The following is a 27955-nucleotide window of genomic DNA, read 5'->3' as shown; positions in this document are numbered from 1 at the left end:
TGTAGCCTGGGCTAGTCTTGAATTCTTATGTAGCTGAGAATGGTTGTGAACTTCTAGTCCTCCTCCCTCAGCCTCCAGAGTGCTGGAATCACACAAATGCGCTATGTCCAGTTTATGCAATACTAGGGATCAAACCAGGCTCTGCATGCCTGGTGAGTGCTCTAGCAGCTGAGCTATGTCTGTAACCCCATAGTGGGCTTTTAAGCACATAGCTGAGACCCTGGCTCTTGGAATAAACATTGTGCCTCCTCCCACAGCTCCTGGTTCTGCAGGAGGCTCGCCAGGTGCTCCTTGCTTGCTCATCATGGTCCAGCCATTGCTGCCACCTTTGTGGCCTTGGAACCTGATAAATTCACCCCCACATTGAGGGGGCCTGGCTCTTGCTGTCTCCTGGTTGTATAGCTGCCTCTTTCCTTGCAGTCATACCTCGGTCTAAATGTCACCTCCCCAGAAAGACCTCTCCTTTGAAAGTGCGAACTTGCCACTCAGCCTTGCCGTCACATCTTTGCTGTGTTTTCTTTCCAGCTCTTGTCGTTCCTTGATATGGTCTTGTCTGTTCTGTCCATCTGTTCTCCTTATCACAGACACGCCATGAAAATCAGCCTGCACTGTTGTGCTCTCTGCTCCTAGAGCAGACATGACACAAGAAGGGACACAGCAAGTATTACTGAGTGGGTGGGAAAGAATCAAAGTCCTCATCTTAGCCAGTTATGGTGGCTCATGTCTGAAATCCCAGCACTTGGGAGGCAGAAGCAGGTGGATCTCTGTCTGTTCAAGGGCAGCCTGGGCTACACAGTGAGACTCTCTCTAAAAAAAAAATGAACCCCAGGGTTTGAAAGCTGAGTCAAGAGGATCGCCATGAATTTGAGGGCAGCCTAGGCTGCACATCAGGTACTAGGATGGCCAAAGATACATAGCAAGACCCTGCCTCAACAAAATAAAAAAGGCCAGTGATGTATTCGGCAGGTAAAAGTGCTTGTGGCTAAGTCTGTCAGGCTAGTTCATGGTGGGGGAGGGGGAATAACAGACTCCCATGTCCTCCGACCTCCATGGTGTGCACACACATAACAGACAAGTAAATAAATATAATTTTTAAGACAAATAAAAAGAGAAAAGAGGGGAAGGGACAAGGAGACAAGAATGGAGAAGTGATGAAGAGAGTGGAAGGAAGGACAGGGGGAGGGAGAGGGGAGGAGGGCAAGCCACAGGATGCCAAGAATAACAGCAGCCACCTGATCCTATGAGCTAGGCCTGATCTCCCCTAAAGCCTTCAAAGGCTGCAGGACTCCATCACATCTTGACTTTAGACCCTCCTCCCAAAGTGCAAGAATTGTTTTAAGTCCCTTTCCCCGGTTTGTGGTAATTTGTTCTGACAGCTATAGGACAAGAATCCTCTCTCACGAATTGCTATGAACGTTCCTCTGAATGGGTGGCCCACCTGCTGCCAAGCGTATATGTTTTTCACATTCCCTTAGGTCTTGCTCTGGCCAGCAACAGTTTGCAGGGTGCTGGTGTCCACATGAACAGATACAAAAGAGTGGAGAGCAAGCCCTCAGCTGTGCAGAAAGTGAATGACACAATGACGCGGGTGTTAATGACAGACCTGGGAGCTTGGCTTACCATGGTTGATTCAGAACTGATTTTATTTAGGGCTGGTCCACACTTAATTAGCAGTTTTCAACTTCAACCTTTAGGTCCTATCACCTGCAAATCCACTGAGCCCAGCCACTGTGGGGTGGGTTTTTAAGCCTTGTAGTCTGACTGGTACTTACATAATTACAAAATGACCACAGCTGACAGATGACCACAACATGGCAGATTCATGGGTTTTGTTCCAGGTTCTTCCCCAGCTCCATCCGTTGGTGAACATCCAAGTCTGGGGTGCTCACTGGAACCTTCCCAGGTGAAAGAGGAAAGGGTAGTGAAAGAAATGTAAAAAGCAAAAATCAAGCTGCAGATGAACATGTCGTGGGTATGCAGGCCTGTAATTCTGGCATTCCAGGGGGGAGGCATGGGGATCAGAAGCTCAGAATGTGGCTGGGGAGATGGCTCAGTGGTTAAGAGTGCTTGCTCTTGTAGGGGACCTGGGTTTGATTCCCAGCACCCACATGGTGGCATCGATAACTCCAGATTCAGGGAATGTGACTCATGCGTAAAGTGCACTTACAAGCATTCGAGTGAAACACTTATACACATAAAAGAAAAACAAGTTAAGAAAGGAAATTCAAGATCGATGGGCATTGGTGGCACACACTTTTAATCCCAGCACTTGGGAGGCAGAGGCAGGCAGATCTCTGCGAGTTTGAGGCCAGCCTGGTCTACAGAGCGAGTGCCAGGATAGGATCCAAAGCTACATAGAGAAACCCTGTCTTAAAAAACCAAAGAAAGGAAGGAAGGAAGGAAGGAAGGAAAGAAAGAAGGAAGGAAGGAAGGAAGAAATTCAAGATCACAGGCTGGTGGAAGTGCTTTCTGAGCAATCTTGAGGACCTGAGTTTCTGTCTGCAGAAGCCATGTTAAGACAGGCAGAGTAGCATGTAATCCTGGTGCTTTATCTTTAGATGGGAGGTAGACACAGGGAAATCCCTGGAGGCTCATGAGCCAGAAAGCCTGATGTACACAGCACAGCAGCAACCAAAATACAGATCCTGTCTCTGAGAAGATGGAAATCAAAACCCATAGCAGGGTTTGTGCTCTGACCTCCACATGTATGTCATCACACACACACACACACACACACACACACACACACGCACGCACGCACGCACGCACGCATGCACATGCACACACGCACATATACACACACACATACACATACCACATGTACATACACCCACATGTACCTATGTTCAGTTATACACATTACATAACACACCCATACACGAACACATCACATGTACACACACCCACGTATACCCATGTTCACTGATATACATTATACAACATACATACGTGGAGGAAAAAAATGTTCCACAAGAAACCAGCAGAAAAAAAAATAGAAAGGCCAAGAACTTCTGAGTTCTTTGCTCATTAGAAAGTAGCTGGACAATAAAGCTTGTTCTTAGGTGAAGAAGGAACCCCTCTGTGTCCAGTTAGGAAATGGCACCCATGTTAGGAACACTGGACATGTGTTTTCCTAAGTCTGAGCTCTGGGATTTTGTTTGTTTTGTTTTCTGAGACAGGGTTTCTCTGTGTAGCCCAGGCTGTCCTAGAACTTGTTTTGTAGACCTGGTTAGACTTTAACTCATATAATTTGTTTATTTGTTTGTCTTTCTTTTTTAATTATTTATTTTATGTGCATTGGTGATTTGCCTGCATGTATGTCTGTGTGAGGCTGTCAGATCTTGGAGTTACAAACAGTTGTGGGCACTGGAATTGAACCCAGGTCCTCTGGGAGAGCAGTCAGTCAATGCTGTCAACCTCTGAACCTTCTCTCCAGCCCTGTTTGTTTTTCTGTCCAGGACGTCTCTGTGTAGTCCTGACTGTCCTAGACCTCATTATGTAGACCAGGCTGGCTTCCAACTCACAAGATCTTCCTGCCTCTGTCTTCAAAGTGCTGGGAATAAAGGCATGCACCACCACTGAAGATGAAGAATAGAAAATTTCAGGTAGAAACAGGAAGTAACATTTGTGCGATAAAAATGTGAAATCTTAGGGGTTGGAGAGAATGTTCAGTGGTTAAGGTTATAACCTTGTTCTATAGGGCTAAGGAAAAGGCTCAGTGGTTAGGAGCACATACTACTCTTACAGAGGACCCAGGTTTGGTTCCTACATCAAACAGTTCACAATCACCTATAACTTCAGCTCCAAGGGATCCATCTTCCTCTTCTGGCCTCTTCAGGCACCTGCACTCATGTACACATATCCTGCTCCCCATGACCACACAGACACATAATTTAAAAATAAATAAATCCTTAAATAGAAAGAAAGGAAGAATGAACTACTACTCTTACACATTTTTTTGGTTTGGTTTTTTGAGACAGCGTTTCTCTGTGTAGCTTTGGAGCCTATCCTGGCACTCACTCTGGAGACCAGGCTGGCCTCCAACTCACAGAGATCCTCCTGCCTCTGCCTCCCGAGTGCTGGGAATAAAGGCGTGCGCCACCACCGCCCGGTAGATCTACTACTCTTACATAAGACATGAGTTCAGTTCCCAGATCCCATCTTCTGGACCCCATGGATACCTGCCTGGACACAGATACAAACACAGACATATGTATACACATAACCTAAAATAAATATATTTCTAAATGTGCAGTTTTATTAATGATCAGTTGTTTTTTTCTGGGGGTTTTGTCTGTTTTTTAAGCCTAAACAGAAGCTGAGCATGGTGGCTCACACCCACAGCCATCTTGACCTGTGGGGCTCAGAACAGGATGGTAGAGGGGAGAGACATGAGACTTAGGTACAGAATACCAGTGCACCGGAAGCTTCCAGAATTGTTACTTTGAAAGTCTGACCATATTCTTAATTCCTTCCTTTTGCTTGCCTCAGAGGTTGGGTTTTCCCATCTTCACCTAATTAAGACCAGCTCTTTCTGCTCCCACATGGGAGATACAGAGAATAGGCCAGTCTTTCTGGGGTTGAGGATTTATGCCCTGGCACAGAACCCAGGACATAAGGCAGGGCATCCAGGACCAACAGGGCTATGAGGATAGTGGGATGACACATGGTCACGGGTTCCATTGCTCTGAGGGCCAAGTAAGTCCCTTTGCCACTCGTGGATGCAGAATGCTTCCTCAACTAGAGGGAATCTGGGGTGCCACAGAGGCCAGAGGAGGAAGTAAAGGATTGCTGTAGCAAGTTCACTACTAGAAAATACCATATGCTTCCTGGTGATGAACTAGAACATTCTTGAGGTCCTTGTCACTCCATGAGTGTGGTGCTGGCCACAGTGCCAGAGAGCTTACATAAAGCCGTTGATACCTTATGACTGAAACTGACAACACCCCTGCTGAGAAGGCTGGCAGGCCCCAGTGCTGTAGACAGAGTCCTCTCCTCAGATGAGGAAGCTGAGGTCAGAGAGGTGAAGTGACTGACTGCCTGGCCTAAGGTTGCACAACTGACAGGAGACAGGGTCCTGCCTGGAACCCAGGTCCTCACTGTGGGGAAGTGTTCTAGTGGGGCATATCAATGCAGCCATGGTGTGCAAGAAGATTCCCCAGATTCTGGTTGCCTGGAGACCTCTGAAATCTGAAATGTCATCTTCTCTTGGTAACCACATGGGGGTAGGGATGGGAGGATTGCAGATCCCCTTTCTTCCCCGCCCTCATCTCCTTTCTTTCCTTCCTTAAACTGGGAAAATCCTTAGCTACAGTAACAGTTTGTAGACAGCTCGAATGAATCCTCCAAAGGCATATGTTTTTACAAGCTTGGCTTCCAGTATAATGGTATTGGAGCTGGGGATATAGTTTAGTTGCTACAATGCATGCACACAACCAGGGATTCAGTTCCCAGCTCTGCATAAAATCAGATGTGGTGGTGCTGACCTATAATTCCAACATTAGGACAGAGAGGTAGAAGGATCAGAAAAGTTAGGTCCACTTGGCTACAGAGTAAGTTTGAGAACCGCTTTGGGCTACATAAAATCCCATCTCAAAGCCGGGCGTTGGTGGCGCACGCCTTTAATCCCAGCACTCAGGAGGCAGAGACAGGCGGATCTCTGTGAGTTCGAGACCAGCCTGGTCTACAAGAGCTAGTTCCAGGACAGCCTCCAAAGCCACAGAGAAACCCTGTCTCCAAAAACCAAAAAAAAAAAAAAAAAAAAAAAAAAAAAAAAAAATCCTATCTCAAAAACAAAAGGTTCAATGTGATGGTGGGTGGGGAATGCTGATCAGATGAAGTCCCAAGTGAATGAACGTGTGTTGTTGACATGGGCATGACTATGTCAAGAACCACCATGCCTCAGACCCATCAAAATTACAAAGCCTTCCTCAGATGAGGCTCAAAGACATGACAAAGCCTTCCCCTGGCCTGAGTGTGAGTATATGAACAACAGACCAGTGTGTGCAAAAACTCGCAGTCACAGCTTCTTCCTCCTAGATGACAACAGTCGAAGACTAGTCCCCTACAGAGACTTCCTACTACCCCCTCCTTCTTGTGCTGTATCTGATAAAAGCCTACTCTCCAGGCAGCACGGTAGATGCTCTCCATCAGAGCCAGCACAGCCCTACCCAACCGCAGCTTTTCTGTGTTTATGTTTGTCATTTCTTCATTCCCAAGTTACCCCCAAACAGGTTTTTAGAACCAAGCTGTTAGGGGCGAAGTGACCCCACCTTGGAAGGGGTTGATTCAGGTCTCAAAGAGCTAGATTAATTCTTGTGAGAATAGGTTATTGCAAAGGATGAAGCCTGGCCTTTCCCCAACCTCTTACTTCTTTTCTTGCTATGAGTATTCTTCTGTATATGTTCAAACTATTGTGATTCCATCCTTGGTGAGGCCCTCATGTCAGTGCCATGATCTTGCTCTAACCTCTAGAAATATAAGTTAATTAACCTCCCCTTTTAAAGTTAATAAGGTTCCTAGCCCGATATTTTGTTATAACAATGCAAAGTGAACTGATTGGACTACACTGAGAAAAACATTGGGTATAATGTGAATCCCTCGGCAGGGATATGGGTACTGTCTCTGACATTAAATGGGAGACTCTCTTGTGTGGTCAAGAGACATGTGGTTGTTGAATCCACAAGTGTAGGGATCAGTTTCTGTTCCAGAACTTTAAAGAGATGTCATTAATATCACAGGCCACTATAAGGACTCAATGACAAAAATAAGCTTTTCATACTGTTCCTAACATATAAATATTCTATGCTGCAGTTGAATGTGTGTGTGTGTGTGTGTGTGTGTGTGTGTGTGTGTGTGTGTGTATGTGAGAGAGAGAGAGAGAGAGAGAGAGAGAGAGAGAGTCTTACCCTAGGCTAGGCTTGAATGCACAATCTCCTGGCCTTAATCTCCCAAATGCTGGGATTAGAGCTATCTATCACAATACACGGCTTTCATTATCATTGTTTATACCACTTCTATTTATTATTACTCATTCTTATAACTACCACTTTTTATAGATCAGGTTGCTTCTGTAAACTTCAGGTTTGCAACACAAAGAATCACTTTTGTTTCAATCAAAAAATACAAGACAAGCATGGTAGCACATGTCTTTAATCCCAGCATTCCAGAGGCAAAGTCAGGCAGATCTTTGTGAGTTTGAGGCCAGCCTGTTCTACAAAGCAAGTTTTAGGACAACCAGCACTATATAGAGGAACCTTGTGTGTGTGTGGCAGAGGGTGGGGGATACATAGCTGAGGCTGGGAATATACATCAGCTTGGAGAGCATTCCTCCAGCAAGTGTGGGCTCCTGGGTTCAATCCCCAGCGCTTCATAAACCTAGCGTGGTAGTATATTTTTATAAGCCCAGCACTCAGAAGATGAGGCAGGAAAATCAGAAGTTCAAGGCCACTGCTGGGACTTAGTGTTTTAAGAGGCTAGTCTGGTATGTATGAGAACCTATCTCAAAAAAAAAAACAGAAGAGCAAGTGGCCTCAGTGGCGCCGGCTTGGGCGGCTTGGCTGGAAGACTTGTTACAATCTACAGATGGCTGCAAAAGGCAGGTCGAAGGAGCAGTTAAGCAGGAGCAGGAGGCAAAGGGATGGTAAATGTTTGCATTGTAGAAGGGGTGGAGGGGAAGGGACTCATTGGAGAAATTATTATCTTTTGTTACATGGAACTCTCCATTTTGTTTGACACGTGAGAAAATGTTATGTGACTGGAATCTCCAAGTAACTGCACTCACATTCCTCAGTTGTCAGCATTCTGCACTGACAGGCTGGAGAAGGCGAGCCTGAGGAGAGTAAGTGGTTGACTGGTAGAGGGTAGAGAGGCAGGTGGTGAATGGACTGGGGTGAGAGCATCTGAGAAGGGGAGGGGAGGGGAGGGGAGGGAAGGGAGGGAGGGGAATACCCAGCCACTCTGAAGGACTGGACAGACAAAAATAAACAAATCCTTTAAGAAAAGAATTATATCTCTAACATATTCCTTTTTTTTTTTTTTTTTTTTTTTTTTTTCGAGAGAGGGTTTCTCTGTGGCTTTGGAGGCTGTCCTGGAACTAGCTCTTGTAGACCAGGCTGGTCTCAAACTCACAGAGACCCACCTGCCTTTGCCTCCCGAGTGCTAGGATTAAAAGTGTGTGCTGCCACCACCCGGCTTACCATATTCTTATATAAAGATGCACTCATTTTTCCCAGAAAAAAAAGGAAATTTTAAATTGTTTTGTGGGGAGGGTATGGAAAGGTGTTTGTTTGTTTTTGAGATTGAGGTCTCATAATTTAGCTCAGACTAACTTGGAATTCCCTATGTAGCCCAGGAAGGCTTTGAATTCATGCCCAGTCCTATCTCGGCCTTCCAAGTACTGGGATCACAGATGTGAGCTATCCTACCCTGATTACATTTGTGTGTATGTATGTATGTGTGCACTGTTCTTGTGTATGCCTGTACTCGTGTGTGCATGTAGAGGCCAGACCTCAACCCCAGGTGTCTTTTTCTTTTTTCTTTTTCTTTTGCTCAGGGTTTAGCATTTGAAGAGAAAGAAATAAAAGAATATTCTGGAAAGAAGTCTGAGTGATATAACTGCTGAGGCTAATAGTTCCCATGTAGATGCTGCTGCCTGGCCCCAACTATGGGATCCTTTGTGTCAGGACAAGAAGAGAGTGTAATCTTGCAGTCACACATATTCTCTTCCTACTGTGTATTTCCGGAAATATATTCTGGGTACATGTCCATAGGGAACAAGAGGTACCCCCAATGTGTGGTGGTTTGAATAAGAATGGACCTCACAGGATCATATATTTGAATGCTTGGCCCATAATTGCCGAAAGTGTTTGGGAAGGATTAGGAGGTGTGGCCATGTTGAAGGAGGTGTATCACTGGGAGCAGGCTTTGAGATTTCAAAAGGCCTTGATACTTGCCTGTTTGCCTGCTGCCATGTTCCCCACCATGATGGTTGTGGACTCACTCTCTGAAATGGTAAGCCCCCTATTAAATGATTTCTTCTATAAGTTGCCTTGGCCATGGTGTTTTGCCATGACAATAGAAAAGTAACTAAGGCACCCAATAAGCCAAGGACTTTGGAGGCAGGCCACATGGCCCTAAGGAAGCATTGAGGATGGGATCTAGGCCTCCTTCATAATTTGCATAGGGAACTGACTGTATGGCTGAATATGGTGACATTAACTGGTCTCCTTCAATAAGGGATGTTCTGGCTTCTCTGTAGTGAAGAATGCCATCACCTTTACTTTAAGGTGTATGAATTAAAGTTTTGAAGGTCTGAGGATAAAAAGGGTTAAGTGATGATAAAGTGAGTTGAGACAGTAAAAAGAATGAAATATGTTCCAGATTTCTCTATTTCTCATGCTATTGTTCATAGTCATAATGTTTTCAGCCAAGTTGTTTTTAATATAAATATGCTGCTAATGTGTCTAAAATTTACCTTTTCACAAACTCAAAGGATTCTTTTAAGTTCCAGGAGCCGAATTGGATCCAAACAAACAGGTAAGATTCACCAGATTCACTCCAAATAAATATTATTCAGTCTTTCCCTGGCCCCAGGACTCCCTTCCCTCATGTTGGGACCCCTCCAGAACCCTTCCCTCATCTTACAATCTTCCCTTCAAGTGCCAGGACCTAAAAGAAAAAAAAAATTCTAAACTTAACCTTGTCCTCTGCTCTGCCAACATCTTGCCAGATCTAAGAGGTGCAAGGGAGTTCCATACAGCTTGGACTGCAATGAAACAACCAGCTGCCCCAGGACATGGCAGCATCCCAACCTTCTCGGGTCCCCCAAAGATGCTCAACGCCCCCCAGGTCAGCAGGAAGCAGTCTTGAGAATTTGACACCTTATTCCTTAATCTACCATGTCTAACACCACACCTTTTAATAAAAAGTGACCCGTCCCGAAGGTCCAGTTATTCCAGGGTCTGAAGAGGTACTGCCTAAAAGATATCATGGGCAAGAGAAAGAAAAGAGACCAAGCAAAATTCTGTTGTCAAGGTCTCACTTTATTGAGGGAATAATAAGACTTATATAGGGATGAGGCAAGGAGGGAGTGTAGAGGGAGGGAGGGAGGGGGGAGAAGGGAGCAAGGCCGCTGGCGGTGGGGCTCCCAGGATGGACCTTGGGGCCGCATGGAGGAGGAACTGAGGAGGGAGCAGGGAGTTAGTGCACCTGGTGTTTTGCATAAGGCTATCTAAAAATGCCTGTTGCCTGAAAACCTCCTATGTTTCTTGTCCTCGGAGCTGCTTATCTCTTCCTGGAATAGAACAGCTAGGGGCAGCAGTTGCCAGGTGGCAAGTCCTTCAAGGACCTGTAGTTTTCCACTGCTCTGAATGGCCCCTTAACTTATGGTCCCAACAAAAAAGTAAAGGTGGGATTCAAAGGTTCAGGCATTATGCTGGCCTGCCCCTGTTACCTGGCAGAATTCACTCAGGCAGTGTCCTGGTCAGCCCAGGGTTCCATGGGAACTAAGTCTGCACGCAGGTGTAGAGGACCCCTTTAAAAGACAGACCCCTGCCCACTTACACTCTCTCCTCTCTCTTCCCTCTCTTCTCTTTGCTTCTCTTTTCTCTCTTCTCTTTGCTTCTCTTCTCTCTCTGCCTCTTCTCCTCCTCCCTTCTATTTCTCTCTCACTTGCTCTCTATGATATAATAAACTGGTTAATAAGTCTCTTAGTCTCATGTCTCATCTTGCGCCTTTCTTCATTTCTAATTTAAGCAAAAGAATAACATTTGCTTGCTGACCTTGGTCATTCCAAAGCAATTACTATTATTGCAGCAGCCCCAGAAATAATGAGCAACACCAAGGACAAACTTCAGTCTGTTTTATGAACCCTTGGAATATAAATAACAGATACAGACCTGAGTCAATCACCACACTTTCACCACCCAAGAAGCCTTTGACACTCTGGCCAGTCCTGTATCATTGCATACTTTCCTTTGTCCTCTAGTCAAAACACACACACACACACACAACACACACACACACACACACACACACACACAAACACACAGGTCACTCCCAGTCTAACAACCTTCTGCCATCCGTCTACAGACATCTCCCAGTTTCCAAAGCAGTGTCTATTTACACAGCATTCTCAGTTGTCATTTAGGACACAAAGTACAAGTTGCTATAGGTGCATTCTCAGTGTTTTCGAGACTCTGCTCCTGGGACCAGGTGGTAGTGGCTGATGCCTCTAATCCCAAAACTCAGGAGGCAGACACAGGTGGATCTCTGTAAGTTCAAGGCCAGCTTGGACTATGGGGCCAGTTCCAGGACAGTCAAGGCTATACAAAGGAACTCTGTCTCAAAAAACAATAAAATAGCTTTGCTTTTTTATTTTTTGGTGTGTGTGCATGTGTATGAACATGCCATGGGACATGTGCAGAGTGAGTGAACAACTCCGTGGAGTCAGTTCTCTCCTCTACCTCTATAGGGGTTCCAGGAATTGAACTCAGGCATCAAGGCATGCACATCAAGCATCTTTATCCCCCTTAACCATCTTGCCAGCCCCTATATTTGAGACCAAATTTTGCCTTCATACATACATGAGAACACACAATATGTAGTATTTTTAAGGGCTGGCCTGTGGATCAGTGATAGAACATTTGCCTAGCAAGCCCAAGGCCCTGGGTTTAAGCACTGTACAGAAGAAATAAAATAAGCAAAAACACTTCACTAAACTATGTCTCGGTTGATAGTGGAATATCTGCTGTTATTCAGAATGCCCAGGCAAGAGAATTGGAAGGTCAAGGACAGCCTGGTCTACAGAGTAAGTTCAAGGTCTATTTTTTTTTTTTTTTTTGAGACAGGGTTTCTCTGTGTAGCTTTGGAGCCTATCCTGGCACTCGCTCTGGAGACCAGGCTGGCCTCGAACTCACAAAGATCCGCCTGCCTCTGCCTCCCGAGTGCTGGGATTAAAGGCATGCGCCACCAACACCCAGCTAAATTCAAGGTCTAACTGGGGAATTTGGTGAAACTTGGTCTCAAAATAAAAATAAAAATGAAGGCTGGGAAGACAGGGCAATGGCAGGACATTTGTTTAGCATATGTGAGATATGTGAGGCCCCACATTCAACCCTCAGTCTTATAGAAGAGTTCCAGCACTCAGGAGGCAGAGGCAGATCTCTGTGGGTTTGAGGCCAGCCTGGTCTACAGAGCAAGTTCCAGAGCATCTAGGTCGTCAGGTCTACTCGGAAGAACCCTGTTTCAAGCAGACAAAGAACATAAATATCGCTCTGTGCTGTCCAGGGAGGGGTTCATGAAGCATTGTTCTTGATTCCCATCAAAACGTAAAAGGAAACTTTCACAAGGTCTGAAGCCCTTGACGCCCTGCAGGCGAAGGAGGAGGATGTCCTCAAATCCCTTGCAGCAGGAACTCACTTAGGTGGCACCAACCTTGACTTCCAGACGGAACAGGGCATTAGTGAAAGGAAAGGGTATGGTGTTTACATCGTAAGTCTAAGGAGAACTTGAAATTCTGATCAAGAGCTTAGAAAGACCTAGAATATAGACCAAGCCCTGGCTATTTTGCATTTAGGTAGCAAAGAGATCCCCATCAAAGACTGGGCTGTCTGGCAAAAGTGTGGCCCAGTGAAATGAGAGTCACCATGGATCACCAGCTCAGGAAGTTAGCGCAGTACAGGAGGTGTGGACTGGGTCCGGTCAGCACAGGAGGAGCAGGCTAAGGAAGGACAGTGGAAGTGGGGTGCTGGGCTGGAGAGATTAGTTTAGTCAGTGAAGTGCCTACAGGCTTGTGCGGGCAGGCTTGAGGATCAGTTTGATTCCTAGACCCCCCCCCCACACACACACACAAAAACAGTTAGGTGTGCTGACATTGCTTAAAATCCCCAGCGCTGGGGAGGCAGAGCTAGGTGGATACCTGGGACTTGGTCTAAATCAGCGAGTTCCAGGTCAGTGAGTGAACCTGTCTCAAAAAACCGAAAAGCATAGCAACCACCCTGGGAGGGCCTATGGGCCATAACAACCAGTTGACCAATCAACACAGGGCAAGCCCTCCAAGCCTGGAGGCACACCAATCCTGAGCCTGTGCATACCCCCTAGACACTCCCCTTACGCTGCCCTATAAGATCTCTATGCAGCCCCTTCAAACTGTCAACACAGGGCAACTGGTTGTTATGGCCCATAGGCCCTCCCAGGGTGGTTTCTATGCTCTCTGCATCATTGCTGTGCGCTTTTCTGTAAAGCACACCCAAAGCCATAAAGCATAGCACCACCAGCTAACTTCTGATTGGTTCCTTGCCACGAGGCAGGCACCTAACCTCTAGTGACCAAGGCAAGGTCAGAAAAGCATGTGTTCGGCTGTTATAGTTGCCAAAATGGGGAGCTGGTCCCTTCAGTATACACATACACACCAAAAAGAAAGAGAGAGAGGAAGAAAGGAAGGAAGGAGGGAAGAGGGAGAATGGAAAGAAAAGAAAGAAAGAAAGAAAGAAAGAAAGAAAGAAAGGGAGAAAAAGAAAGGGTGGGGAGGGGAGAGAAGCCGAGGGAAGGGGAAGTCTCTCCTGAGAAGTCCACACCCATGCCTTTTTCTCTCTAAACCCTTGCGCTTAAGCCTATATTGAAACATCATTTAAAAATAATCTTAAAAAGTATGTCTATGTTGGGGTAGGGAAGTGTGTACAGGAGTACAGGCGGGCATGAGGTCCTGAGATACCTGATCCGCTGGCATGGGTGCTGGGAACTGAACGCAGGTGCCTTCTCTCCAGCCCCAAGACAGCTTTATTAAGGCCCAACTCTATTTCAAAGAGAAAGGAAGGAAAAAAAGATGGAAGGAAGGCAGGAGGGAGGGAGGCAGAAGAGGGAAGGAGAAGAGGAGAAAACAGAACAGAAGCAAAGAAAAAGAAAGGAAGGAAGGAAGGAAGGAAGGAAGGAAGGAAGGAAGGAAGGAAGAAAGAAAGAAAGAAAGAAAGAAAGAAAGAAAGAAAGAAAGAAAGAAACTCCACTGTGGAAAAACAGAAAAGCAGCAGCTAAGCAAGGGTTCTGGACTCAGATGGTAAATCTCATGACCTAGAAACAGAAGAGCCCGAGTTCCCACCCGACACAAAGGTGAACTCATGACTCATGACGGGATGGCCAGCGCCCTAGAGGGAATTACAACTTGTGGGGCCACAGTCACCACAGACTGGATGACTTCGCATGGGGAGGTCATAGACCTTTGCACTGCTCCCTGTGCTCAGAAACCATGAGCCTGAAGCGGGTTTGGTTCTTGCACATGCAATGCCTCCCTTGTATGATGAAAAAGTGGTTTTTGTTACATAAACCGGTGCCCATGATGGCTGTTTCCTGCCAGTCATGATGGCTGGGCTTTCTACTCCATTTCCTTGTAACTGTTGGGGTGTGGTCCAAACAAACGCTGTCATGTCCTGTGTCTGCTGATAGCCATGTGCAAGCTGAGCTCAGCTCCCCTGATGTAATAACGGAGGCCTCACATGGGTTTCTTCAAGTGGAGACGTCTGCAGCCCTGTTCCGAAATCCAGGTGCTAGAGATGCTGACTCATTTCCGGTAGCCTGCTGAGTTCTTTCTGCCTCTCCTTCCTGGTCACAGGGCCTACAGCGCTGACTCTGCAGGGCGCTGCATCCCGCCAGCAATCCTAACAGCCTGGGCCATGAGCTCACGATGACTCTTCACCACCAGGGAAGAAGAGGTTGAAGAGACAGATAACCTTCCTGCCTTTGTGGTCTTGACGAGAGACAACCCTAACTCTAGCTCAGACCTTTCAGAAGACAACCAATACCTATTAATCTGTTGTTTGTTTTTTTTGAGACAGGAGCTCATCCATTGCTCAGTCCCAGAAGTCACTAGATAGTTCAGACTAGACTCAAACATGCAGCAATCCTCTTACCTGAGGCTCCTGAGTGCTGGGGTTATTGGTATGGGCCACTGAAAGGTTCAGGCATTATGCTGGCCTGCCCCTGGCAGAATCCCCTCAGGCAGTACCCTGGTCAGCCCAGGGTTCCATGGGAACTAAGTCTGCACACAGGTGTAGAGGACCCCTTTAAAAGACAGACCCCAGCCCATTTACGCTCTCTCTGCCCTTCTCCTCTGCATCTTCTCTTACGCTCTCTGCCTCTTTCTCCTTCAACCGGCCATGGCGGCCTGTTCCTCCTCTCTCTTAGTCTCTCTACTCTGCCAGGCCTCTAATAAACTGGTTAGTATGCCTCTTAGTCTCATGTCTCATCTTGCGCCCACTTCTTTATTTCTAATTTAAGCAAAAACCTAACAGCCACCATACCTAACTTGTGCCTTAAATTAAAGGGGAGGAATAGGAAGAAATTAGGAAACAATTTTTTTCCCAATCGTGACAACAGTTGGATGAGTTGTATATTTTTCTGAATGACTCTCACCAGGTATGTTTTGTCATTCCACATCTATTAACTGACGTGTGTGTGTGTGTGTGTGTGTGTGTGTGTGTGTGTATGTATGTGTGTATGTGTGTGTCCCTGTCCACTGAGCCATCTCTCCAACCCTGAAAAGCTGTCCACCCTCCATGTATGCTGAAGGAATCACTCATCATGTTTACATCATGGATGGCTCTCTAGTCCAGCGTGGCCTCAGCCCATGACCCTCTAGCCTCAGCCTCCCTAGTACTAGGACTAGGCAGTGCTTATGACCAGGCGTGGCTGTGTTTGCTGTCTTCAGTTATTTTTAAATTAATGCATCATCACTAATGGGAGTACAAGACTCACTGTTTGCCAATTTCTGTAATAAACCTTTGGTTTCAGTCCTTTTTAAATGTTTATTTCCTTTCATCCTGTCCCCTTCCCCCATAAACAGCCAAACTATTGTGTTTACTGCATCTTTCACTATATTCTTGGGACTTCTGGTTATTATTTCCCATGCATGTGCTCTAATTTACTTTAATTTTTAGAACATCTATTTATTCGATGAGGGACACATGTCAGGACATGTGGTGGAGGCCAGAGGACAGCTCATCAGAGTCAATTCTCTCCTTTCACTGCACTGGTCCCAGGCACAGAACTCAGATTTTTTGTCTTGGCAGCAACTCAGCCATCAGGCTTTCTAATTCACTTGTATATAAACAAGGGTTTCAAATGAGTTTTTTCTCTCCTCACCCCCCACATTGATGCCTGCTTTTGTTGCTTTGGGTGTGCTGAGCTCTTCCCTTCACAGCTGTGTGCTCTGCAATTACAGGTGCCACCTTTCCCATCCCCTCTCCCATAAAAAGACCCCTACTGTTGAAAGACCCCGAAGAGGCACTTTCGTAGAGGGAGACTCACACACCCAGGAATCAGCGAGGCCACGAACTGGATGCAAAAAAACAAGAGGCTTTATTGGAGACTTGGGTACCCGGGGCGACTTAGCCTTTGTGTGGCTAAGCGCGCCGAGCCAAGGGAAAGGGGTCCTTATATAGGGAAAAAGGCGCAAGCTAGGAGCAGGGATTCTATTTGATGGTTCAAATGAGGCACAGAGCCATTCCAGATCAGCATATTCTCAAGGTCTGGTGTCTGGTACAACAGACTTGATTCCTCCCTCCGCGCCCAGGTGGCTGACCTTGGGGGCGGAGACCTTGGGACGGAGTGTTTCTCAACGGGGGGGGGGCGTGGGGGCGAGGGGTGCCCTTTCCCTGCTCGGCCCCAGCCCCGGCGCGGTGCCAGGGCAGCCCCGCCTGGGTGAACCGGCTTGGGAGGGAAAACGGCAGCCGGGGGAAGTGGAGGCCGGCGGGGGCAGGGACGGCAGGATAAAGGGGAAGCAGGGCGGCTCTGCGGCAGCTCGCCCGCGCTGCACTCTCCAGCCCCTGGCGGTATCCTGGCTCTGCCCTGCTCCAGAGAGAACACCCAGCATCAGCATAGGCGGGGGGAGACAGAGAGGCAGCGGGCCTTTCACTGTCCCATCACACAGACACATAGACACACAAACACATCAATCATCAAGTGACTGACTCGTCACCAGATGTGCAGGATTGGGAGGCTGGGGAGATGACTGCTTTCATAAGTGCTTGGGCACAGCGTGAGGACCTGAGTTTGATCCCCAGAACCGACAGACAGGCCAGGTGTGGCAGCACAGGCCTATAATCCCAGCACTGAGGAGATTGAGACAGCAGAATCCCTGGGGCGTGGCTAGGCAGACAGTCCAGACAAATCGATGGCCTCCAGGTTCAGTGAGAGATCTTGTCTCAAAAACTAAAGTGGAAAATGATTGACAAAGACACGGATTTTTGCCTTTACACACACACACACACACACACACATGCACACACACACACACACACACACACACACACACACTAAAAAACAAAACAAACAAACAAAAAAACACACGCATACGTATACAGGTTTTTCCCACAGCAACCAATTCCCCAACACCAGCTGGGTGTCCTGGAGTTCAGTTCTGACACTAACACCTGGAGTTAGATTCCATAGCTTTTCCATGTTACCATATGAAAACTGTGTTTTGAGCACTTGACCCCCCCCCCCCAGCTTGTGGCACTATTTGAAGGCTCTGGAGCCCTTAGAAGGTGGGGCCTAACAGGCAGAAGTGAGTCACCAAGGGCAACTTAGTGGGGGTTTTACCACTTTCTACTTTCTGTCTCTGTCCATGATGTGAGGAGCCCCAACCATGCACTCCTGTTGCTAAGGATGGAGCCCCTCCCACCACCATATCCTCCATGCCACGACGGACTGATGTCCTCCGGAAACCATGGAGACAAAACAAGCCTTTCCAAACACTCACCACATAGCTCTCATTTGTAGCTGACTCCAAAGCACCTTCTCTGTCCTCAACTTAGGCTCTTTTATTTCCTGTCCTAAAGTTGTGTGTTCATGAATTTGAGCAAGTCATTACTACCTGTGCTAACATGGAGTGGACGTTTCTATGTGCTGGACACTGGTCTAAGCACATGGCATCTATCTACTAGTTTAATATTCACCAAATTATTAGTAGGTATTCTTACCACACCCAATTTGCAGGCTACAAAACTGAGGCTCGAGATTCTCATCATTAGTAAGCAATAAGGTAAAAAGCCACATAAGCACAGAGCTTGACACTCTGGTGTCATACCATAACATATTAAGTAAGGTACAACTTTCTGACTCTAAAACAACCACAACTGAGCCAAACCCTGGTTGTCCCCATTGCAGTGAACCTTGTGTCTTGTTAATGTCTGTTTCCTGAGACAGGGACTCACTCAGTAGTCTTATGTTAGCCTGAAACTCACTGTGTACCTCAAGATAGCCTCCAACTTAAAGCAATCCTCCTGCCGCAGTTCCTAGGTGCTGAGACTACCATTGTGAGCCTCCATGTGTTATTGTTTTGTTTAAAAAGAAGAAAAGAGAAATGCTGAGACATGAGACATGTTGACTATAAGTTTATTATGAGACCTGGCAGAGTAGGGAGACTAAGAAGAGGAACAGGGGTAAAATGGCTGACCGCCATGGCCGGTCGCCATAGAGAGACAGAGCGAGCACATAGGTGAGAGAGTAGAGAGGAAGCAGAGAGGAAACAGAGAGCATAAATGGGCAGGGACCTGTCTTTTAAAGGGGTCCTCTGCACCTGCGTGCAGACTTAGTTCCCATGGAACCTTGGGCTGACCAGGGTACTGCCTGTTCCACCAGGTAACAGGGGCAGGCCAGCATAATGCCTGAACCTTTCACCATGCCTGACTGTGAACTGTGCCATTTGAGATTCCAACATCACATTTTGTTTTCTGTGCAAAGCCTCTCAGCCCAGCCACACAGCAGGGCACTTGTCATTGTGCTTGGCGCATGCTCTTAGCCCCCTTTGTGTCACCCAGTCCCAGGGACTGCAGAAGTGCTGCTTCCCGAGCTGGATGGTTCTGAGGCTTGTGTTCTTCCCTCTGGAGCCCATTGTTCCCTGGTCCTTTTCTTTCTATTTTGTGTTGTTTGGACCCATCGCGGTTACTGACCATTGTTGTAGGGTTTTTTGTTTTGTTTTGGTTTTTGGTTTTTCGAGACAGGGTTTCTCTGTGGCTTTGGAGCCTATCCTGGCACTCGCTCTGTAGACCAGGCTGGTCTCGAACTCACAGAGATCCACCTGCCTCTGCCGCCTGAGTGCTGGGATTAAAGGCATGCGCCACCAACGCCCGGCCCGTTGTTGTAGTTTAATCACTGTTGCTGTGATAATTTAGGAGAGGAAAGGGTTTATTTCAACTTACACTTCCAGGTCACAGTTCATCACTGAAGAAAATTCAGGCAGGAACTTGAAGCAGACACCATGAAGGAACCCTTCTTACTGGTTCACAGTTTCATGCTTATTTAACTTTCTCATACAGCTCAGGACCACCTGCCCAAGGAATGGTGCCACCTGCAGTGGCCTGGACCCTCCTGTAACAGTTAACAAAAGACAGTCCTGCATAACATGCCCACAGGACAATCTGTTCTGGGCAATCCCTCAGTCAGACTCCTTTCTCGGCAGACTCTGGGCTGTATCAAGTTGGCAGTTAAAGTTCACTAGGACGACCTATTTCATGTTTCCCCAGTCTTGTCTTGGGCTCCAGCTCTTCTCTCTCCTGGCTACCTTTTCCTTTCTTGTGTTTAAATAGCCTCACATCTACCTGCCCTTTCTTCTGCCTCAACTTGAATCCTAAACCCATGAGGGAGCTGCGTCTGAGCAATGTCAACTCTTCCTGCCTGTTCCCCTTCCTCCAGGGAGCGCCTGCTCATTGCTCCCCGAGCCTCTTATCCTATGCAGTCCAGCTGTGTTGGGGACAACCGTCCCTCGGTTTACCTCCTCTTACTGACTGTTCCGGAAGGAGTGCAGTCTCTCCTCTGGAGGTGACAGTCACTCACACTTATCCTTTAATAGGACTTGCATGTAAGCAACAAAATGGCTGCTGTTTGCGCCCACTCTGATCGATTTCTCTTCCCCTGGGGAAAGTGGCTGGTGTGAATGCAGGGGTATCCCTTTCATTTCCTGAGAACAATAGCCATGACTCAGCTCTTCCCGAGGATGCCTGATCAGCTCATCCTGTGACCTCTAATCAGTCTTCACCCCCCTTGCCCTTGCCCCCATTGTTAGGTTTTTCCTTAAATTAAAAAGAAAGAAAAAGAAGAAGCGCAGGATGAGACATGAGACTAAGAGACATATTAACCAGTTTATCATAGGCCTGGCCGAGTAGAGACACTAAGAGAGAAGAGGAACAGGGTTAATGACTGACCGCCATGCCGTTGCCATAGAGGGGCAGAGAGAGCGTAAGAGAAGAGGCAGAGAGGAGAAGAGGGGCAGAGAGAGCGTAAATGGGCAAGGCTCTGTCTTTAAAGGGGTCCTCTACACTTGCGTGTGCAGACTTAGTTCCCGGGGAATACTGGGCTGACCAGGGTACTGCCTGAGTAGATTCCACCAGGTAACAGGGGTAGGCCAGCATAATGCCTGAACCTTTCACCCATGCCTTTGAGAACACTTAGTTACAAGGCCGCCCAGCACTGAGACATGTTTTCACCTTTCTTTGTTCAGGGATCCTGCCACTGGATATTCTGGAATAACCTAGACACACTTGAGGTCCCACCTTCTGTTGCTGATTCAGACTCCGCAGCCATGTCTGAAAACATACTACAAGGACACAGACAGCAAAGGCACATTGGGGTCTGACGTAGATTTAAGAAATAGGTTGTTGCCAACACAAACACAGCTGCTGCCTGCAGCTACATCCTGGTTTCTACTCAGGTCTGGGGACCTTTCGTTCTCAGAAGTCACTTTAGAGTAGAGAACAAATGTGGAGTTGGCAACAAGGCCCAGTGTGCGAAGGCACTTGCTCCCAAGCCTGGCAGCCTGAGTTTGATACCCACAGCAAGCCTGAGCAGATGAACTACTCGACAGGACTACCTTGGATCTTGGCCCCAGAATTCCTGGAGGCATGGGTACCTGAGGCCATCTTATGGTGTCCATTCTGTGCAGCTGAGTTCATAGTCTTGTAAGCCTTTTGCATTTCCGTTTTCCCTCTACAGCCGCTCTACCATCTCTACAGAGCGACAGAGAGCCAAGCACAGTCACAAGGTGAGAGTGGGGTGGAGATGGAGGGAACCAGCTCTGGAAAGCCAGCTCTGCTATCACAGCTTAGCACAGTTTAGCACAGTGGTTGTCAATCTGTGGGTCAGGACCCCTTTTGGGGGTCACATAAGATCATTGGAAAACACAGATTTCTGTATTATGATTCCTAACAGCAGCAAAATTACAGTTATGAAATAGGAATGAAAATAATTTTATAGTTGGGAGGGTCACCACAACATGAGGGCAGTTTATACAAAACTTTATACTTTATACAGAACTGTATAAAGTCGCAGCATTAGGAAGTTTGAGAGCCACTGTCTTAGCAAGATATTCTCCTTGGCCTCTTGTTAGTAAAGTATGTTGCCATGAGCTTCCAAATCGCTGATCATACTCATATTCATTCCCAATTGCTGATATAGCAACTTACCACAAATGTCTTTAAAAGAGTTGTTGGTTTATTTTTATCGTATTATTTTATTTCATGTGTATGTGTGTATATGCAGCTCATATGATGGTTTTGAGCCACCATACTGGTTCTGGGAACTGAACCCTGATCCCCTGAAAGAGCAAGTGCTTTTAAATATGGAACCATTTCTCCAATCTCACAGACGATGTTTTAAAACAACACCAGTAAGGAATGGAAACATGGCTCTGTGGTTAAGAGCACTGGCTGCTCTTCCAGAGGACCCAGGTTCAATTCCCAGCATCCACATGGTGGTCACAGCTGTCTGTAACTCCAGGAGAGCCAAAGTCCTCTTCTGGCCTCTGTGGGTTCGAGGCTTGCATGTGATACACAGATAGGCATTATGCAAAGCAACCATATACATAAAATAATAAAAAAAAACTAACATGTAATCTCATGGTTCTAGCGGTCTAAAATGAATCCTCCGAGGACTAGAAACAAGTACCAGCAGCAGCTGCAAACAGACTCTATTCCTTGCCTTCATGCCTCCTAGAGGCAGCCCGTGTTCACTGAGAGGGACACCATTCCATCTCCCACCTCCATCTTCATGTCTTCTTTTGTTCCAGATGCTCTTGCCACTTTCTTTTCTTTTGTTTCTTCTTTGTTTTGTTTTGTTTTTTTGTTTTTCGACACAGGGTTTCTCTGTATTGTTTTGGAGCCTGTCCTGGAACTCGCTCTGTAAATCAGGCTGGCCTCGAACTCACAGAGATCCTCCAGCCTCTGCCTTCCGAGTGCTGCGATTAAAGGCGTGCGCCACCAACGCCTGGCTCTCTTGTCACTTTCTTATGCAGACCTATGTTATTACCCTGGACAAGCCATAGGAACCTCTCCCTTTCAGAATCCTTAGTCATACCAGTAAGATCTCACCTGCCATGTAAGGTAATAAATATTTGCACACATTCTGGGATAAGAACCTTGGCAAATTGGGGAGCCATTATTTGGCCCACCACAGTACCAAACAGGAGAACACATGTATCCATGTGTAATTTTTTATGAAATATCATTCTTACAGAAAAGTAGACAATGATGCCATTTTTCTTTCTTTTTTACTTTATTTTTCCACACAGGGTTTCTCTGTGTAGCTTTGTGGACCAGGCTGGCCTCAAACTCAAAGATCCATCTATCTCTACCTTCCGAGTGCTAGGACTAAAGGTGTGCATCATCACCACCTGGTGCATGATGCCATTTTTATAAAATTCTATGTACTCAACACCAGCTGGATTCGATCTCAGCATTTCCCTACTTTATCCAGTAATGAACTTTAAGGATTAGAATGTAGATAGAGTACTTGCCTAGCATATGCAAGGCTCTGGGTTTGGTCCCCAGACAGCAAAAAGTATTAAAATTAAGTATGGAAGATTTTATGTGAAGCTCCCTACTTTGTAGGTACCCCAGTTTCCCCTCTTCATGAAAATTCAAGTAATTATCTGTCTCCCCCGTCCCTCCACCACTGCCCTGATATATTACGTGCACATTATATTCGTGTGTGTGTGTGTGTGTGTGTGTGTGTGTGTGTGTGTGTGTGCAGGTACTGAAGACCACAAGTGGACATTGGATGTCTTGTTCTACTCCTGTCTTCCTTATGCCCTTGAAATGACACCTTTTGCTGAACTGGGAGCTAGGAGAGTAACCAGCAAGCCTCAGCAAGCCTCCTGTCTGTCCCTGCCCACTGCCCCACAATGTTGAGCATACAAGTGTTTGTATGACCACATCCAGTTCTTTACTTGGGTGGTGGGGATTCAAACCCAGATCCTCGTGCCTACACAGCATAGTCTTACTCACTGAGCCATCTCTCCAGCCCTTTCAAGTGTCTTTAGAAATATAGAATTATCATCCCCATGCTTGGCTTTATATATTCAGTGCCTTTTTGCTACCTACAAGACATTAAGGCCTAACAGGTAATATTTACATATGATGTGAACCTATGGTGGTCACCTCCAGAAAGTTTCCTAAGCCAGCCCTCCTACTCTGGCCATCATCTCATTCGAAAGGTGTCAGCCTCGGAATACAGGTGAGATGGAGGGCATAGAACGGCCATTTCCTCTGGGAGCACATTATAATGCTGAGAATAATGCAGTACGACTTTCCTTTCGGCCACCACCTACAAACCACAACACAGAGACTTCTTACTAATTATGAAAGCCTGGCCTTTAGCTTGTCCCCAACTACCTTTTATAACTTAAATTAATCTGCTTCTATTAATCTATGTTCTACCACGTAGCCGTCCCCACGCTTCTTCATTTCTGTACCTCTGACTTGGTCTGCATCCCCTGGCATCTCCACCTCTCTTCTTCCCAGAGTTCTCTCTGCCGAGAAGTCCCATCTGTTCTCTCCTGCCTAGCTATCTCTTTATTAAACCAATCACAATGACTCATCTTCATGTTGGGAGCCATACAGCTTGGCATGAACCTTTAGGCCAAACTTGGCAAGCCACACGGTTATAGAACTGTCTTTTGATTATAAATGGCTTCTAGAAGCATGAGCACCCAGAAGGAACAAAATGACCCAGACATCAATCCTTTGTTCCAACCACAGGACCACTTACCTAAACTACCTTCCTTCTTCCCACCACTCACCTAGGTAACTCTCCCTCTCCCCACCACCCATGAACTTTTTACCCTGCCAACATCCTCTTTCTATAGTTTTCTAACATCCTGCTTAAACTAACACCTGGCTCCTGGCCTTTTCTCCCCCTCCTCTTTACTCCATACGACTATATAAGCTACCCTGGAAAAAATAAAATTTGCCACTTGATCAGAATCCTGTCTTGTGGTCATTCTCTCGTGTCTCTTGTCCCCATTCTCCTCCCTGGACTTCTTGCTCTAGGTTGCTGTCCTGTGGGTCGAGACAACTACATCTTCACATAGCATAAAGGAATATCCTGCAACAGAATAGCTCTAATATATGACATGGTTCCTGTGTTAGTTATTTTTCTCATTGATGTGACCAAATACTTGGCAAGATGAGACTAAAGGAGGGAAGGGATTCTTCTAGCTCATAGCTTGCAGGCAGGAACTGGTAGAGAAGTGGAGGCTGCAAGAGTACGAGGCTTCTGGTCACATTGGATCCACAGTCAGGAAGCAGACAGGACTAATGTTGGCATGCCTGCTTGTACTCAGTCCTCTAAAACCCCAGCTAGAGAGCTGGCTCAGAGGTTAACAGCATGTGTTGCTCTTGCAGAGGACCCAGGTTTGGTCCCTAGTATGCATATGATAACTCACAACCATCTGTAACTCCAGTTCCAGGGGAATCAGACACTGTCTTCTGACCTCCATAGGCACCAGGCACATCACACACACACACACACACACACACACACACACACACACACACACACAGAGTGAGCAGGCATACATGTAAGCAAGATAAAATAAATCTTAAAAAAAATTAAAACCTCAGCTCCTGGGGTGGTACCACCCACATTCAAGATGGGACTTTTCAATTAATCCTTTCTGGAAATACCCTCAGAATAAATCCCTGACATGTTTCCATGGAAATTCTAAATAACAGGCATCACAGTCTGTCAACGCAAGGCAACCCCTTTACCTGATGCTCAGCAGAACAGGGTGATCAGTTGCCAGGGTAGAGGACACAAAGCTGAATCAGCCCTGCAGAGCAGAAATGATGGCTTCCCATGTGAGAGTTTTCACTCAGACCCTGACCCTGGAACCTAACTGGTCCATGGGAGGGAATGGAGTGTTGGGCCATGGATAGGATTTGGTGAGGACCATGGGAAGATTGAGTGGGGGGTGGCAAAGGCTTTCCTGGCAGAGGGAAGAGCATATGCAGAGGGTGTTGTGATACGAATGCGCTGGCTGAAGCATTGGAAGGAAGTGAGAGGTGGTGAGGACCAGAGCTTTCAGTCCTTGTGTGCTGTGCTGTGAATTTTCCCCTCTCGGTTATGGAGACAGACAGCCTGAAAGAGGGAATAATGTCAACTCACCTGAGTGGGATTTCTTGCCATGGCAGGTCTTGGCTGGTGTGATCCCCCTAGCATGCTTTTTTCTTTCTTTCTTTTTTCTTTTTTTTCCTAGTCGAAAAGATTTAATGAAATAATAAGTGTAAAGACGGTGCAGCATGTCCAAAGCATTCACTAAATGGCAACAGAACTCCTACTCAGTATTATTGTTGTTGAAGGCCTTCGGCCAGGGCAAGGCAGGAGCAACCTTCCCTGCTACCCTGTGGGTGAGAGAAGAGGATTAGTGGTTCCAGAGCCCTGCAGGCTTCCTTTCTTGGCTGACTGTACAGAAGGTTCCAGGAAAGCTGGCAGGCATCATGAGTACTGACCTCCCAGGGAACTTCCCAGCAGTTCAGCCGCCCAGGGAGCTGGAGAGAAAACCTGAATCATGTTTCTGTTGAGGCCAGGGTTCCCAGCTTTCTCAGACCTCCCCTGTAGTTCCAGCCGTGTTTACAGCACACATGAGGCCAGTCAAGGGGGTGGGGTGGGTGCTGGCAGCATAGCTGTGGTCATAAGATCTCCAAACCAAGTCAGGCACCATGGTGCATGCCTGCAGTACTAGTACTCAGGAGGCAGAAAAGCAGGAGGATCAGCGGTTCAAAGTCAAGCTGAGCTACAGGAAACTGCTTCAAAAACAGTAACAACAAAGCATTGGATTCATCCCAGAGCAGGATATTCTTTGGCTTGGGCTGAGAACGTAGCTCAGTATTTGCCAAGCATACACAAAACTCTGTTTAATCACCCACACTGCATAAAACCAAGCATGGTGGCATATGCCTGTAATCCCACTATTAGACAGCTGAAGGAAGAAAGATCAGGAGTTCAAAGTAATCGTTGGCTATATAGTGAATTCAAGACCAGCCTGGGATACATAGCAAAATCTTCTACAGCTCATTCTTGTCTTCTACCAGACACTTCTTGCTCAGTCCTCTGTGAGCCATGTGACTCTGGGTCACCAGAGCTTTGCTACCTCAAAGGTAGCAAAGGTAGCTTTGAGGAGTCTCCTGCTACCTCAAAGTGCTAGCAGCACCATTGTCATTACATTGACCTAGCTATAATAGTATTATTTTATTCATTGTATTGTCAGGAATGTACCAGAGTTGACTAAAAGTTACAGAAAGATAGATAAAGATGAATTTATTAGAGAGAGAGAGAGCACCTTGCATTGCCTGGAAGAAATGGTCTTTGGATATTCAATGTAAACAAAGCCCTGTTTATCCCACCCCACTTTGCCTAATCTTCAACAACCTATCCTTGTCACATGACCTTTAAAATTCAGGGAGATATATGTGTTATACTTCCCCATTCCCTCGGTCATCATTTTTTTTGTTTTTTTTCCAAGACAGGGTTTCTCTGTGTAACAGCTCTGGCTGTCCTGGAACTCACTTTGTAGAACAGGCTGGCCTCGAACTTACAGAGATCCGCCTGTCCCTGCCACCATCGCCCAGTGGTTATCTTCTTTTCCACGTGAAAATTCCTGTTTTCTCAGAAACCTAGGAGCTCAAGCCTGAAGTTGATTTTGAAAGAGAAAAATAGAGGTGTTGCTAGGTGTCGGTGGCACACACCTTTAATCCCAGCACTCTGGAGGCAGAGGCAGGGGGATCTCTGTGAGTTCGAGACCAGCCTGGTTTACAGAGTGAGTGCCAGGATAGGCTCCAAAGCTACAGAGAAACCCTGTCTTGAAAAACAAAAACAAAGAAAGAAAAAAAGAAAAACAAAAGAGAAGGTGTCCATCATATAAAACTTCAAAGAGCATGTCAGAGGACATGGACTCCCCTAACACAGGGACTCTTCCGCCTATTGTGCCACAAACATGACCCCACAGGAGATTGTTTCCACCACTTTCAGATTGGGGGACTACTTTCTGTGAGACAGATAGTCTTTACTTCATTCTCCCAAGCTTAGACTTGAAAATTATATGTCTCCTGGCCATCCTCTCCTGATTTGTTTCAGTGGAATGTAGTAGGTAGAAGGACCTCTAGGGTCTGGTGACGTGACTGTAGGAAGCTCTCTGACAAACAATGGTCATACCAAGCCCAGAGAAAACCACTTTCCCCCATGTAGTGAGAGAGCTATGTCAGAAATATTAACGAACATGGCCATGACTTTCCACACTGTCAGGATTTATTAAGTGACAAGAAATTCCCTGGGTACTCCAGTTTCATTGGCACCCATTTGCCAAGTAGTCTTGAATTCCTTGACAGCTGGCCAAGGTAAATACAGGTTTTTTGTTCCAATTTTCATTACTAATATAAACTCTCAGATCACATCTCTCTCTCTCTCTCTCTCTCTCTCTCTCTCTCACACACACACACACACACACACACACGCTTGCTGAATGACTACAATGGTTAAAGTGGCCACAGCAGAGTTCAGTGAGTTCCAAAGAGACCTCTCTGACAGGCATAGGTGGTAAAGTGATGAGGATGAAGAATCTCTATTCAAGTGGTTATGGGAAGGTGAAGAGTGGAATGTGGCGTTCAACCAACTAACCCATTGGAGGTCTGCT

The 27955-nt window shown here is 46.5% G+C and overlaps 1 long non-coding RNA gene across 1 annotated transcript; it reads right to left on the bottom strand.

Moving 5' to 3' along the window:
• LOC118238539 lies at window positions 1–27056 on the bottom strand. Its single transcript, XR_004769041.1, has 3 exons — window positions 25432–27056; window positions 1773–1895; window positions 1–626 (listed from the first exon to the last, which is right to left on the bottom strand). It is a non-coding gene; the product is annotated as an uncharacterized LOC118238539 (long non-coding RNA).
• Window positions 27057–27955: the final 899 nt, after the last annotated feature.

This window comes from Cricetulus griseus, chromosome 3 (genome assembly GCF_003668045.3).
Source record: "Cricetulus griseus strain 17A/GY chromosome 3, alternate assembly CriGri-PICRH-1.0, whole genome shotgun sequence".
In the NCBI taxonomy this organism is placed as follows: Eukaryota; Metazoa; Chordata; class Mammalia; order Rodentia; family Cricetidae; genus Cricetulus; species Cricetulus griseus.
This window is presented reverse-complemented; position numbering and strand designations above follow the sequence as displayed.